Genomic DNA, 13687 nt, shown 5'->3' on the forward strand with positions numbered 1-13687 from the left:
AAAAACTTTTGAGAGGAAATAAAAACAATGTGAGAGGAGTGGAGCTGCTAAAATAAGCTGTTAGCCACTGGCAGTCCAAACATCCACCAACACTGAGGACATTTTCCTTATCGTCTGTTACCCCTCCGTCTGTCCATTCCCGTGACTTTTATTGCCTTCAGAGGACATTTCTCCCGAGTGGCCATGTCCCAACACGATGATAGGGATAGATACGAGTCTGGTTCATGTTATAATTCAACATGTGAGAAGTCCAGATTGACTTTGCCCCCAGTTGTCAGGATGGCCGAGCGGTCTAAGGCGCCAGACTCAAGGATTGACTCCTTCCTGAGTTAAGGGACTTCTGGTCTCCGAATGGAGGCGTGGGTTCAAATCCCACTTCTGACACAAACTTTATATACAAGTCTCATTCGTGCTGATTGATAAAATAGATGTAAAACAAGTTTCTCCTTCATTATTTGCACGCAGTAGTCTGAACATGATCACTGACTACACAAGTGACTACGATCAGCTGCTCAGGAGGGACATATTAAGCTGATTGTCAGTTAGCAGATGTTTGGCATTACAACAACTTTAACTCGTTGAAGCGGCAAAGTTGGTCTACAGAGTATTTTGAATCTGCCACCACTGGTGCAAAATGATTTTATGCAGCAAAGGGAACTCACATTTATTAACAATAGTTTGCAAAGACACTCGACTTGGAGCCAAATTCACAAAGGTGCTTTTAAGACAAGGTAGGACAAATTAGCATGACCTGTTCTTTTTTCTTTTCCTCTCGCTTGTCAGGATGGCCGAGCGGAGACAAAGAGATAGTTTAGCGGTCCATCTAGACAGATGCCCGTTTCACTCTCTGGGTCATGAGTTGTTGTTATGTGTGTGTTCAGGGAGGAGGTCCAGACTGACTTTGGCGAATGTACCTTTGTCACTTGACAGGATGGCCGAGACACATAATGGGGGAAAAAAAGTCTTAATTACAGACACAAGTGTAAATGCACAACAATGAATCAGCTAAAGAAGCCTCTTCTATGTGCGTTCAGAGACAGACAGAGATTTGTGTGAGACTTGTGTTTACTGTTATCTGTTTTATTTCGTAACTCCAGATATAGTTAGAACCCTAAAGGCTGAGTATAATATGTTCAAACTGAGAAATGCTTGTTTTACTCTCTGATTTTGCATTAGTGTGAAAAGGTTGAGTCCATTCTTCAGCTAACTGAAATATCTGCTCTCATTGTTTTAAACAGAGAAGAGTTGCCTCTGAGGTCAGGATGGCCGAGCGGTCTAAGGCGCCAGACTCAAGGTGTGAATCCTTCCTGGGTTTAACGGGACTTCTGGTCTCCAAATGGAGGCGTGGGTTCAAATCCCACTCCTGACAGACTTTTACACCCCCCCCCCCCCCCCCTAATGTTTCATCCCTCGAGAGACACACCTCTCCTCTCCGATCCCCTCTGTTTCTGTGTAAACCAACTCTCTCTCTCCGCCGGTGGGCTGGTCTCCACATCAGAGCAGAGAGTCGTCACACAAACAGAGTGAACTTCTGCTCTCTCTCTCTCTCTCTCTTTGTCTCAGCTGCTCAAACTTCTCGCTCGTGTTTCTCGACTCGTAAAATCTTCGGAGCTCACCCTCCCTCCTCCTCCTCCTCCTCCTCTTCCCCTTTCCCTGCGTGCGTAATTAGTTGGAGAGCGTTTGGAAACTTGTGATGGCCGTGAAGAAATATCACTTTATTTCTGACACCTGTTGCTGAGGACACCGCGCACACAGCCGTACACACCGAGGAGGAGCGCTTGTCACTTCGTGTCTACGGTCCTACATGACAAGTTGGGAGAGTTTGGGTCCTGACAGGTCCACGGATCGCCGGAGGCTGCGTGACACTTCTGTACACCCATTAATCGACTTTTTTTTGCGTTATTTCTCTGTGAAGGTGATCGAGCAGCGAACGGAACCTTTCATGTGTCCAAAAAGTGACACTTCGGGGGAGAGTTTGTGTCTGTGTCACACAGTGAGCGCTGTGCAGCGGGCTGCAGTGCGATCTGCCTGAAGGGTTTCCCCTTTCAATAAAAAACACCGATCTGTCTGTGGTCTCCCAGCCGGGCACACAATCACACTTTTCGGACTTGAGGTGGAAAGAGGAGAAACTTTTTCTTGGAGAGCTGAGCAACAACTGTCTTCGAGCACAGCGGACCAGGTAAGAACTACATTCACTTTTTAAATCAGTTTTATAAAAGAGAAGTTTTCAAAGGGAAACCACAAAGTACAAGAAGGTCGATTAAATACAGTATAGTCGTCTGTAATGGGGATTTGTCTGTGATATACTCATTTATTCCAACCTCCTGATAGTTTGTATTTGCTGTTATATCTGTATGTAATATTTTCTGTCAGGTTTTTGACGCCATCATCTTTGTCCTGACAGTTGGAATAAGTTCAGTAAGTTTGCAGAAGTTGTTGGATTTAAACACATAGATTTGAACTTGAACACACACTGCTGTGGGTTCCCCTTTGCGCGCTCTGAGCAGGACACACACATCTGAAGTCAATGTGAAAGAGTTGGTTTAAACTTGGTCCACTGGGTTTTGGACTTTGCTCCATTTGAACTTGTAGACGTTTTGTCCCCACAATGTTTCCGTTGTCACAGTCTACTTACAGAATGGGCTCATTTCATGACTTTGGCTCCCATATGACAGTGGTGAAATGCAGCGCGCGCGCGCGTGTGTGTGTGTGTGTGTGTGTGTGTGTGAGATCTGCCAACCCCATCGGCCTAAATGAAGGCAGCCCTCTCGCTTTGCGGTGGAGACCAGGACTATTTTTGGTCGAAATGTTGCACAAATGTTTCTCTCAGTACAGAGAAGTCGCTCTGCCTTCATCTGAGGCTGCATGGCATCTGACTGCACACTGACACGAGTCTGACTGCAACTCTGGGAGGACTCCAGAGCAAGTTCACTCTCAACTTCAGTGTTGTCAGTTTAATCTAAGGGCTACAAAGGATTTCATTTATTGACAGGGTGTGTGTCTGAATGCTCTGCAAATACCATCATGCAAATGTGTTCAAATAAAGCAGCAGTTAAGACAAAAAATGTATGTATGCAGTGTATGTTGTTGACGATCAGTGGGTTATTTTAAGTAGGAGTTTGTGTGTGTGTGTGTGTGTGTGTGTGTGTGTGTGTGTTGTCCTGTTTGGCAAAGCGACATCCACAGTTCAGTACACCTATTGAGGCTTTATGACGACCTTTGACCCCAGTTTCTCTCACGCACACAAACACTCTGAAGATCTTAAGATCTAATTAAGCTTTAGAAATTGAGTCTGAGCTAAACATTTAAACCTTTTTGTTAACGTTCGAGAGCTCAGAACTTGGAGACCTTAAAACTCTGTTCAGTGTCATTGAGATGGACGTGTCTTTCTCAGTAGAGCCAAACACATCTGTAAAGAGGAAATTCACAATTCAGCCCAGTTGCAGCAGGAAAAGATAGTAACACAGGCTTTAAAAAGTAAGCGTAGACCTCATAGACAATGCAAACACAATAAAAGAACATTTGACAAGCACATTTTCTTGTTTGTAAAGGGCAGACGTAGCAAAGAAAAGTGAGTTTCATGTGAGAGCAGATTGAGAGCTGAGGTCGTTTCTGGCGGTGACGTCTCCGGTTCGCTTTTGCACTTTTCATGGTTTTAGAGTCTGAAACCCACCTGAACTGTGGAGCCGACTGACAGCCGGGCTGATAAACCCTGCAAGAGGAGAGGAAGTGTGTGTGTGTGTGTGTGTGGAGGGTAGATAGTAATGTTAGATGTGTAGATAGAGGTGGTGAAAAGTGTTGCTGTCAACAAGTTAGCCATTAGAGAGAGATAATCTCTCTTCCTCCTCCCTCCCTGTCTACCAAGTCAACTTCTGTTCTTTCTCTTCCCTCCCTCTTTCAGGCATGACATTATTTTTCTCTCTGTTCTCTTTCTTTTCTGCCTTTTGTTCGCTTTTCTGGTACTTCTTTACTTTCTGTCACCCCTGTATCCTGTTGGATTTGATGTTCAGTGTTGCATTAAAACCTTGCGACTCAAACCATTTTCACATTTTCACTTTTTAGCTGGAGGATTAAATGGTCTTGAGGCTTGTATTGCTCTTTCAGAAGCCATTAGATGAACCTAAGAATGCCTTTGGCTCATGGCTGCCTACGTTGCTGTTTGAAAAGTCGTTATACATGGAAAAATGTATGATTTGTTTCTAATGATGAAATAGCTTTATTAGTAAACCTCATTGTCAAACATTTTCTTGTTGTTTTCTTGTCTGTCTGTCTGTCTGTCTGTCTGCCCTCTAACTGGTGAGAAAGACCTTTTCTTTAACCAACCACTGAAGTGCTGCTTGAGTGTCTCGTCCCTCGGGACTCGGTAATTAGGGAAGGGGAGTAAGTGTGTGTGTGTGTGTGTGTGTGTGTGTGTGTGTGTGTGTGTGTGTGTGTCTCCACGTTGGATATTTGAGAAGATGGGATGTCTGCAAGCATCAATGGATCCTCAAGGTCATTCAAGAGTGTATTGTAAAGTCTGAGTGTGTGTGTCCCATACATTCAGACATAAGGGAATATTCCCTCATTTCACAACACTCTGAAAGTGACCGTTAAGTATGCATTTAAGGATTTTTCGCAAATTCTTAAGTGAAAAATCAGCATGAAAACTGAGACACAGCATTAGTGTGTAAATGTATGTGTGCATTTCAAGTGTCTGGGGGGGTCTTTAACACTAGATGTGTTACGTGAGTGTGTATTTTAGCCCACTGGGAGCACTAATGACTAACTTGGACTCACACATGCAGACGGTGGTCCATGTGAAGAGGATGGCCTCTCCAGCTCTCCAGTTGAAGAGCCTGTATTTTGAACGCTGTTCCCTGATTGGTTGACTTGAATCCTGGGAATTCCTCTCCGGGCTGGTGTATGACAGCGACTGGCTTAACCCCTCCACTCCTGGTGTGTGTGTGTGTGTGCTGTTGTTTGGTCTGTAGCATGATAGTGCTGACTTGGCAGAGAAAGAACTGTGTAAACTTTTTATTTAAGGTGAAGCTGCAAGTTTTAGTTGAACATCTCTGGTATTATTCTGATGATCTGATCTGACTTTTTAGATGGAGCTGAAGTGGGGCAGATCTATGGGCAGAAGATTAATTGGCAACTAGTTTGATAATAGATTTATTGTTTTAAGTCCATTTTTAAGCAAAGACTCATTCATAACATTCACTGGTTCCAGCTTCTCCAGTGTGAAGATTTGCTGCTTTTCTCTGATTTATATCATTTAAAATCTGTGACTGTTTGAAAGCACCATCCTCAGCTTAGTGAACTTTTGATGTTTTTTTTTTTTTTTAAAGATTCTGGCATTTTATAGACCAAACAATTAATTAATTAATCAAGAAAACAATTAGCTTCATTTGCAGCCTTAGTGTTACACACCACACCTGGGCTGCCCATGACTCCACAATAACAATACTGAATGGCTAAATACTTTGGTTTCTTGATTGTCCTTCTTAATGTTCACTAAAATGTTTCAGCCACTTGAAAACATACTGTAATACAAGTTTACGACTCGACTCAGAGGCAGCAGCCTGCACTTAAGCTGCTCCACTTGTGTGTGTGTGTGTGTTGACAATGCAGTGCGGCCATGCAGTAGTCATTATGGTCAAGTGCTGTGTGTGTGTATCCATTTCTACATGCATGTGTGCACTCAAAATGTGACCCTGTGGTATTCGCTGTGGTGTCTGTGCTTTCTGCATTCTCGACGCCTGCATGTGTGTGTGTGTGTGTGTGTGTGTATTTGTGCATGTTTTAGGGCTCTCTGGGCCGGTGGTTCCAGGCTATGCAGTGATGTCACCGGGGCGGCAGGGTGGGGTGACATGGGGTTAGAGTTTGGCAGAGGTCCTGACTCCAGCATCCTTCAAAATGTGTCTGACTAGGAAGTATGTGACTGTCCCTGCTCGTCGGTGTGTTTGTGCATGTGTGTCAGCATGCCAGCCCGTGTTTGTATGGTCAGTGGTCACCAGCTGTATGCTAGCAGGGTCCTACACTAATAGTAAAAGTGATTTATTGGCCACTTTATAGGGCCTGAAACCGTTTTATAAATCCGGCAGGCTGGTCAAGGGGACAGTCACAGACCAAACGGCCGCAAGACACACAGCGTCAGACCAGAGGAGCCTGAATTACTGAACACTGGTGTGTCAAAGGCAAAAGGAAAGAGCCTCCCCTGACCACGGACTATTTACATAAAATCCAGGATTCCAACCCGATAATGTCAACAAGAAATTGCCTTCAACAAGCATGATGATATTGCGAGATGTACAATTTTACGACTGATTTTTAAGAGCATTTTGCACAACTATATAGTTATTTATATATTATAAAGAGCAGTAGAATTCAATTTCAAACATATTAGTTTTTCATTTTCTACATTTTCTATATCATTATCTGGCCGTGCCTGTGGCCATAGTTGTGTCAAAGGAAGTGGGGCCTGGTTGTCTGAATATACCAGTTACCACTTTATTAGGTACATTTAGCTCCAACTAATTCAGCCTTCCAAAGGTTGAATCAGTTCTAGAGATTGATTGTTTGCTTTTTCTAGAGAAGTGTAGGTTTAACCTTATGGAGGCTTTTCTTAGTTGTGCTGTTGAATTGCATTGAGTCATATGGAAAGTGTTTCAAATAGTTTGTCCATCTCTTTTATATCAGAAAGTAGTTTTAACTAAGTGTACTTAATAAACTATTTATATGGTAAATATACTGTGTGACTTTTTGTGTGTGTACAAGGCAGTTGTGGCCACAGACACTGGTGTGTGAGAGCCCTTTGAATTATTTGTGAACTGTTGTTACACTTTGTTCATCAGATAAGAGGAATCTTAAGTTATAGACACTCTTTTTGCTCAAGGAGTACAGAAATTTGAATTACATCCTAGTATGTGACCTCTCAAGAACACCAGCATGGGGCTCGAATCCACGACCCTGAGATTAAAATGTTCTCCCTCTTGCTACCCTCCTCCACTCCTCTACCCTTTCCTCTCCTCTCAGTAACCCTGATCGAGCGCTGATAAAACTATCAACAGCACACCTGCATCGGGTTGGAAAGCTGTGTTACTCGCTCACTCGCACACACACAGATAAACACACTGTAGGCCATAAGAACACAAACCCAAACAGATGGGGACAAGAATCTTATTCAACATGTGCTCACAACAGTAAGCCTATTCTCCTCTGCTTTTAACTCTGTGTCTCTTTCTGACTTTCTCCGTTTTCATCACTCTTTTTCTTCACTCTTCCCATCTGTCTCTTTCTCTCTATCTTTTTTACGTCACTGTTCTCCCTTTACATCGTTTACTCTCTGTCGATCTCTTTCAGTTCAGTAAATTTCACTTTGCATTGTTAGCACGAATGTATTATGAATGATTTCACAATCAGTCAATGATTATAAGATATATCACTACATAGTGGGGCGAGTCCTTTTTGTTTCTCTCCAGTGTTCCTGTTCTGACTTTAACAGATATCAGGCTCAATGTTTTAAGTGAGATTCAGTTGTGCATATTTCAAGGTAATACAGCAAGAAGTGAACATTCAGTTCAGTTTATGGGCATGTACTGCAAGAATGACAGGAGCAATGTTTACTGTATTGTTCCCTTGTCATACGTAAAACCGCTGTTGCACCAAATGTTATGTCCATGTTTGTGCAGGATTATGTGTTGTAGTGATATTAGTCTGCAAGCTGGGTTGGGATACTGATACTGAGACTATAGCACTCTGCTGATGTCAGAAAGTTAATAAGAAATTTATTTTTAGTTATTAGGTTCAGTTGCAGACAAACACTCTTGAACCTCAAGGACGCTTTAGTACCCTTACCTCTACTCTTGTCCTTATTCACCCTCTCAAAAACACCAGCGCTCGAACCCACGACCCTGAGATTAAGCTAGCCGGGCCTTTTTTGATAAAAAAAAATTGGTCGGGGACTGAGACCATTCATTCAGCTCCAGCAACAACATCAAAATAACGACGTCTTTGATCTAAACCTGGATGCTTTGGAAGAGACCATATCAGAATCACCGCATCACCGATGTGGAGCTAGGATGACACTGCTGTTTCTTGTCTAGCCTGGCAGTTGCTGTGTAGTGGCTCTGTAACAACATCACTCTTTTGATCAACCCTAAAACTCCACCGCCCAACGTGGGGCTCGAACCCACGACCCTGAGATTAAGAGTCTCATGCTCTACCGACTGAGCTAGCCGGGCTATGTTTGAATTGAAAATTGATGATATTGAAACCACTCATCAACTCATCCAAACGTCTGAATCACCCTGAAAAAACATTGTCATGGTGTACGTGGGAAGAGACCCAACCCTCAGCTTCAAGTGAGCTGTGTTGACACAGAAAACTAACTTCTCCAGTATCAGTGCTTTAATATCCTGGGTTTTGTATCCATAACTGTGGTTTGGTTTGAACATCAGATCTCTGATGTATCATAAAGGTGATAGAATAATATGTTTTTACAGTTAACTACTTCCTGCCACATGACCTTAGATGGCCTGACAGGGTTTGGGCGTTAACTGTGTGTCCTGGGCCCTCCCGCTGTGTTGACCCATTGTAAATAATTTCACCCTGTCACTGTCGGCCAGTCATAACACAGCAATGAATGAAGCAGTTCAAATCAGCAGGGTGGTCCTCTATACACACACACACACACACACACATCTGTATGCCCGCTGACCCACACATTTGAGCAGGGTGAGCATGTTCATAGCAAAGGCAACACAGTTTGGCAAAAACAGGTGACAGTAAGCAGTGTGTGTGTGTGTGTGTGTGTGTGTGTGTGTGTGTGTGTGTGTGCGTGCACAGAGGATTTATAGGGACGAGGGTGAAAAAAGGGGAGAAGAAAGTAGAACTCCAGACAGAAAGAAAGAGTGAAGGCAATAAAAGAGCGATGGAGAACATTTTTGGTCAGTCAGATGAGAGGAAACGCTGCCTCTTACTGGTCATCATTGGCTACTACAACAGATCAAAGGAAATAGAGGAGAAACAAATCCAGTAAATTCAGTTGAAATACTGGGTAATATATCACTTCATATCTGTGTCTCTGTCTTTTACGCCTCATGGTTTTTGATCACTTTGCAGTCACTGCTGCTGCCTGTCCTCTTTACAGCACCAATTTTATAAATAAACACCTTTGAAATAAACAGCATGCAATAAAGAAAGCCAGATAGAGATACAGCAAATTATTCTTTTACAATCCCTGACTTTGATTGTTTGAGTCATACCACATATAATATAATGTCTGCCTATGATCCACAAATGCCTACCACAGTGAGTTTCATCCAAACACATTAGCAACTAGAAAGGCTTCTCACTCTCTGTTCTCATCGCTGTTTTTGGATTCTTGTGATTTTTCTTCCCAGCTTTTGTTTCTCTTCTTCCTTCAACCGTCGTCCTTTTTTTTTGTCTGATTCCTCCTTCTGCCTTTTCCTCTGCCGTGTGGGTGTGTGTGTTGGAGGGGTGGTTATAATATAATGAGATTCCCAGTGCCCAGGTGCTCTTTCTAGATAATTACTGAGTGTGTTTTTCTGTAGCCAATCTCCGAACTGAAGCAATACCGAATCTGTCAGCACACACACACACACACACACACAAAAGGGGAAGAAGGAGAGAGAGCATCAAATTAAATCTATTCCCACTATCTTGTTTCTGATTGCAAGCAAGCCACTCTTCTATCCTCCCTAGCTCTTGCTCTTAGATTTTTTTTTTCAATCATTCTGTTGTCAATCCTCTATTTGTCTCTTCCTCGCTTTGTCTTTCTCTCATCTCTACTTTCTCTCTCTTTTCTTTTTTTCTTCCAATTTCTCTCCTCTGACCATCCTCTCTCCTTTATCTATCCCATATCTTGTGTAGGTGTGTGTGTGTGTGTGTGTGTGTGCAGAAGATGAATTGACAAAACATTAGTCAGTTGTCTGGAGAAAAAAAAAGAAAGAGGTAGAGGCAGACAACATTGATTCACGCACACGCACATTTTTTTGTTCTTCAAAACACATCCATCACTGATTGGCTAAAATGATTTATTAATAAGTGTGCTGACTGTAGCCGACTGTAGACTGGACCGACAGGACCAGAGCACTGCATTGCGTTAAAAGAGAACACTGACTCTTTGCCAAATTAGCTTTTTGGATAACGAGGAGGCTGTTGCAGTTTCACCTTTGTCTGTCCTGTTTCCTTGTGGTTTTATGATGCTGAGCTACTTCATACTGTCCGCTGAACATCCACAGAGAGCATTGACTGCAGTTAATTAAAGAAGTTGTGGATCGAAACTATTGCACAATCTGGAAATGAAGAAATTGTCTTTCTTTAAGTGTGGAAAGACGAGAGATGTATTCTTCAGTTGCACTCTTGTACTGTGAGCTGATAAAATCATGATAACCTTTATTAAAGCAAATTAAATGTATATAGTTGCTGTCAAACATCACCAGCCTTAAATCCAGAATTTGGCTTTTCAAGGCCATGGTAACACTGGTGACGTAGCTGTCACTGTTTCAGGCTATATAGTGTCCCTAAACATCTTAATATACTGAATAATATACTGAAGATCATATGAGGAAATTGACTTTAATGTCAAAATGTTCTTATTTTATTTCAGTGTGGAATATAACATCTCTGGGTGGTTGGCTATGCTGGAATAACAAATAAATAAACATTGGCATTGTACAAAATTTTCTCCTGGAGAGCAGCGTTCTGTGGACATGTTTTTGTCTCAGCAACAGAGAGCACTTGGCATCTCTCCGAGCCTCAAACAAGCATCCTTTTCATAAAGCTGCTGGATCTCTCTGTCTGGTTATGTTTGAATCAGTGAAGGGTGGTGGTAGAGAAACAAAATGTGTTTGAGTACAGGATTCAAACTCTGAACGCTGAATCAACACTGCTCTCCAGTGCATCAGCAGCTACGATCAGACTGTGGCTAAAAGCTCTCACACTCTGCTCACACTCTGCTAATCTTTGGTTACAAAAGGGTTAAAAACACTTCTGTATCTCCTGACTTTCATCCTGCATATTTTAACGCATGCAGCAGCATATATTTCACGTCAGCGTCTGCTGCTGCCGTGCTGCTGCGTCGTCTGTCAAATGTGAACGCTGCTTGAATAGAGATCAGAATTGTGTTATTCATTACATTTAATAAATGTACAGGGATCTGTCTTGTTGGCATTGGTGCAAGGACGCACTGTATACAAGCAGCGACAGCAGGGCCTCGTGGACCTCAGACTCTCACTGTAAACATTTGCATTTAAAAGACGCAGTTTTTCCTCTAAATCATTACAGTTCTACTATTCAACCTCTTTGTTTGTTTGTGTGTTCATTCAAATACATTAATTGAGAAATTAATATATAAATAAAAAAACACTTTTTCATCTTAGGTTGCAGGATTATAAAAAACAGTGGCACACAATGGCATAGTAAATGGACCTTGAGTTTTTCCAAGGTCAAGAATAAACTCTCAAGGGAATATTGCATTTTCAAATGGTTTCTTCTCTGTGTAAATGTGGAAGTGAATTCGCAATTTCAAGCAATGTAAACTCTAAACTAGTTGTTATCTTAGTAAAGTTTTATTTCCATGCCATTCCAAACCTTTGGTCCCTCTTATGTGGGTTACCAGGACACCACTGACATCAATCCTAACATTTATGCATCTACATAACTTGAGATAACATATATATATGTGCAAAGTTTCAGACAAATTGTATAAATGAAAGACAGAAACCATTGTTGCTATAACTCTGTTTTATCTTGATAAATGGCTTTTTGTTCTCCTAGACTGGAGGTTAACTCAAATGTTATATTTCCTTTGGTCAGGAGGGTTGAAGTTTTAAAATGTGCTGCTGCAGTAACAGTGGACACAGACAGAGGGCGCTACATCACTGAAGTCACCAGTGACGTACTGGACACTTGAGAGAGAGAGAGAGAGAGAGAGAGAGAAGAGGACAGAATGACAGATGGGGGAGATGGAGGGGTAGAAATGGAGAAAGTAAGAGGGAGTACAGGAAGAGAGAGGAAAACTGAAGGAGAGAAAGTTTGGACTTGAGAATGAGGAGGTAAATGAAGAGATAGCAGTTAAAGGCGACATTTTAAACACTGGTGTGAATTCTCCCCCCATGTCTCTCTTCCTTTCTCTCCATTTATAAACCACCAAATTAATTTCACATTAATTCCACCCTTCCTTTATCTTACTTTCTCTCTCCCTCCATCTGACCACCACCACACTCCCTCCCACCCTTCCCATTATGCATGGTTGGGTCCAGGCCATTTGCTTCCACTCCAGCAGGGCTGCACCATTAGTGACCAGCAGGGGAATTGTTGTTCTCTGCATGCAGCTGGGTACAGGTGTGCTGATGCTCTCTCGGTCACTCTGTGTGTGTGTGTGTGTGTGTGTGTGTGCTGTCAGCATCAGTTTCTGTATGGTTCAAATTTTACCTACCGTCCTTTCTGTAGTTGTGCAGGTATAGTTTTCCTGTGCAATGAGAGATTATTACAGACATTTTAATATTGGTTTTACCTCCTAATAAAGTGCTTAAGATAATGTGGTTATCTATTCACTCCAATTACTTCGGAGAGTACAGTGGGTCAACGATTAGTTGATCAACAGAAAATGGATCAGCAATTATTTTGATCATCGATTTTCCATCATTTTTTAAATCAACTGGTTCCAGCTTCTCAAATGTGAATATTTTCTGGTTTTCTTAGTCTGTGATATCTAACTGAAGATCATCTGATTTTGGACACTTTTAGATGTCACCTTGACAGCAGCTTCATTCATAAAGGTTAGTTTCAGAGCCCTTATGGTAACCAATAGAAATGATGGCCAAAGCTACAAACACAAGAACCAGGTTGTAATAAACCAGAATTATCCTTTTGTGTGCACATTGCTACGTAGTTTACTGTGGTAGAATAAAAACGAACCCTGTCTTTGTGTCACACACACACACACACACACACACTAGTGCTGTTGTAGCCACACACATACTAGCCAGCAAAGCGTGACTCAACAGAAATCTGTTCTTCTCTATTGTTTCTTCTTTCTCTATCAGCGTCTCTCTTTTTCTCTGTCTCAACAACCCCCTTCTCATTTTCTTTCAATCTCTCCCCTTCCTTCTCTCTTCACTTTCTTACCCCCCCCCCCCCCCCCCCCACCCCTTTCCCCATCACTGGATACAGACAAACACACACACACACATAGACCCCTCCAGCTCTCCCCTCAGCCTTGCCCACCCTCTGTGGGCCCAGTGCCCAGAGAGAGGCAGCATGAGCTGGGCGAGGAGCCCCAGGCAGAGCCCCTCAGCCGCGCCAACTCCCTGGAAGCCTAGAAAGACATAGGAAAGGAGGGAAGGAGAAGAGGAGGACATGAGGGGTAGGAGGAAAAGAGGGGGAAGGAGAAGGGGGTAAAGAGAGGGAAGATGAGGAGAAGTGAGGAATCCAGTGGAAATAGGATGAAGAGATACAAGGATGCAAAAGCAGGGGAGACATGCAACAGAGGAGAGGATAGGGGGGGTGGAGGGGGGGCAAAAGGAGATTAGAAAAATAGATTGATCGATAGAAAGAGAGATACAGAGCAAAAGGAGAAAGTGTGAGGCAGCGAGAAGAAAAAGAGAGAGCTGGGCAGACAGCCAGCTCCCCCAGGAGAGAGAGAGAGGTCAGAGCAATGGACTCATCTCTGGAGAGATTG

General features: G+C 42.7%; 3 non-coding genes across 3 annotated transcripts; 2 read left to right on the top strand and 1 right to left on the bottom strand.

Moving 5' to 3' along the window:
* The first annotated feature begins 273 nt into the window (after positions 1 to 273).
* Positions 274 to 384, top strand: trnal-caa (transfer RNA leucine (anticodon CAA)). Its single transcript has 2 exons — positions 274 to 311; positions 339 to 384. It is a non-coding gene; the product is annotated as a tRNA-Leu (tRNA).
* An 872-nt stretch (positions 385 to 1256) lies between these two features.
* trnal-caa (transfer RNA leucine (anticodon CAA)) lies at positions 1257 to 1369 on the top strand. Its single transcript has 2 exons — positions 1257 to 1294; positions 1324 to 1369. It is a non-coding gene; the product is annotated as a tRNA-Leu (tRNA).
* A 6780-nt stretch (positions 1370 to 8149) lies between these two features.
* On the bottom strand, positions 8150 to 8222 carry trnak-cuu (transfer RNA lysine (anticodon CUU)). Its single transcript has one exon. It is a non-coding gene; the product is annotated as a tRNA-Lys (tRNA).
* Positions 8223 to 13687: the final 5465 nt, after the last annotated feature.

Source organism: Enoplosus armatus, chromosome 22, assembly GCF_043641665.1.
Source record: "Enoplosus armatus isolate fEnoArm2 chromosome 22, fEnoArm2.hap1, whole genome shotgun sequence".
In the NCBI taxonomy this organism is placed as follows: Eukaryota; Metazoa; Chordata; class Actinopteri; order Centrarchiformes; family Enoplosidae; genus Enoplosus; species Enoplosus armatus.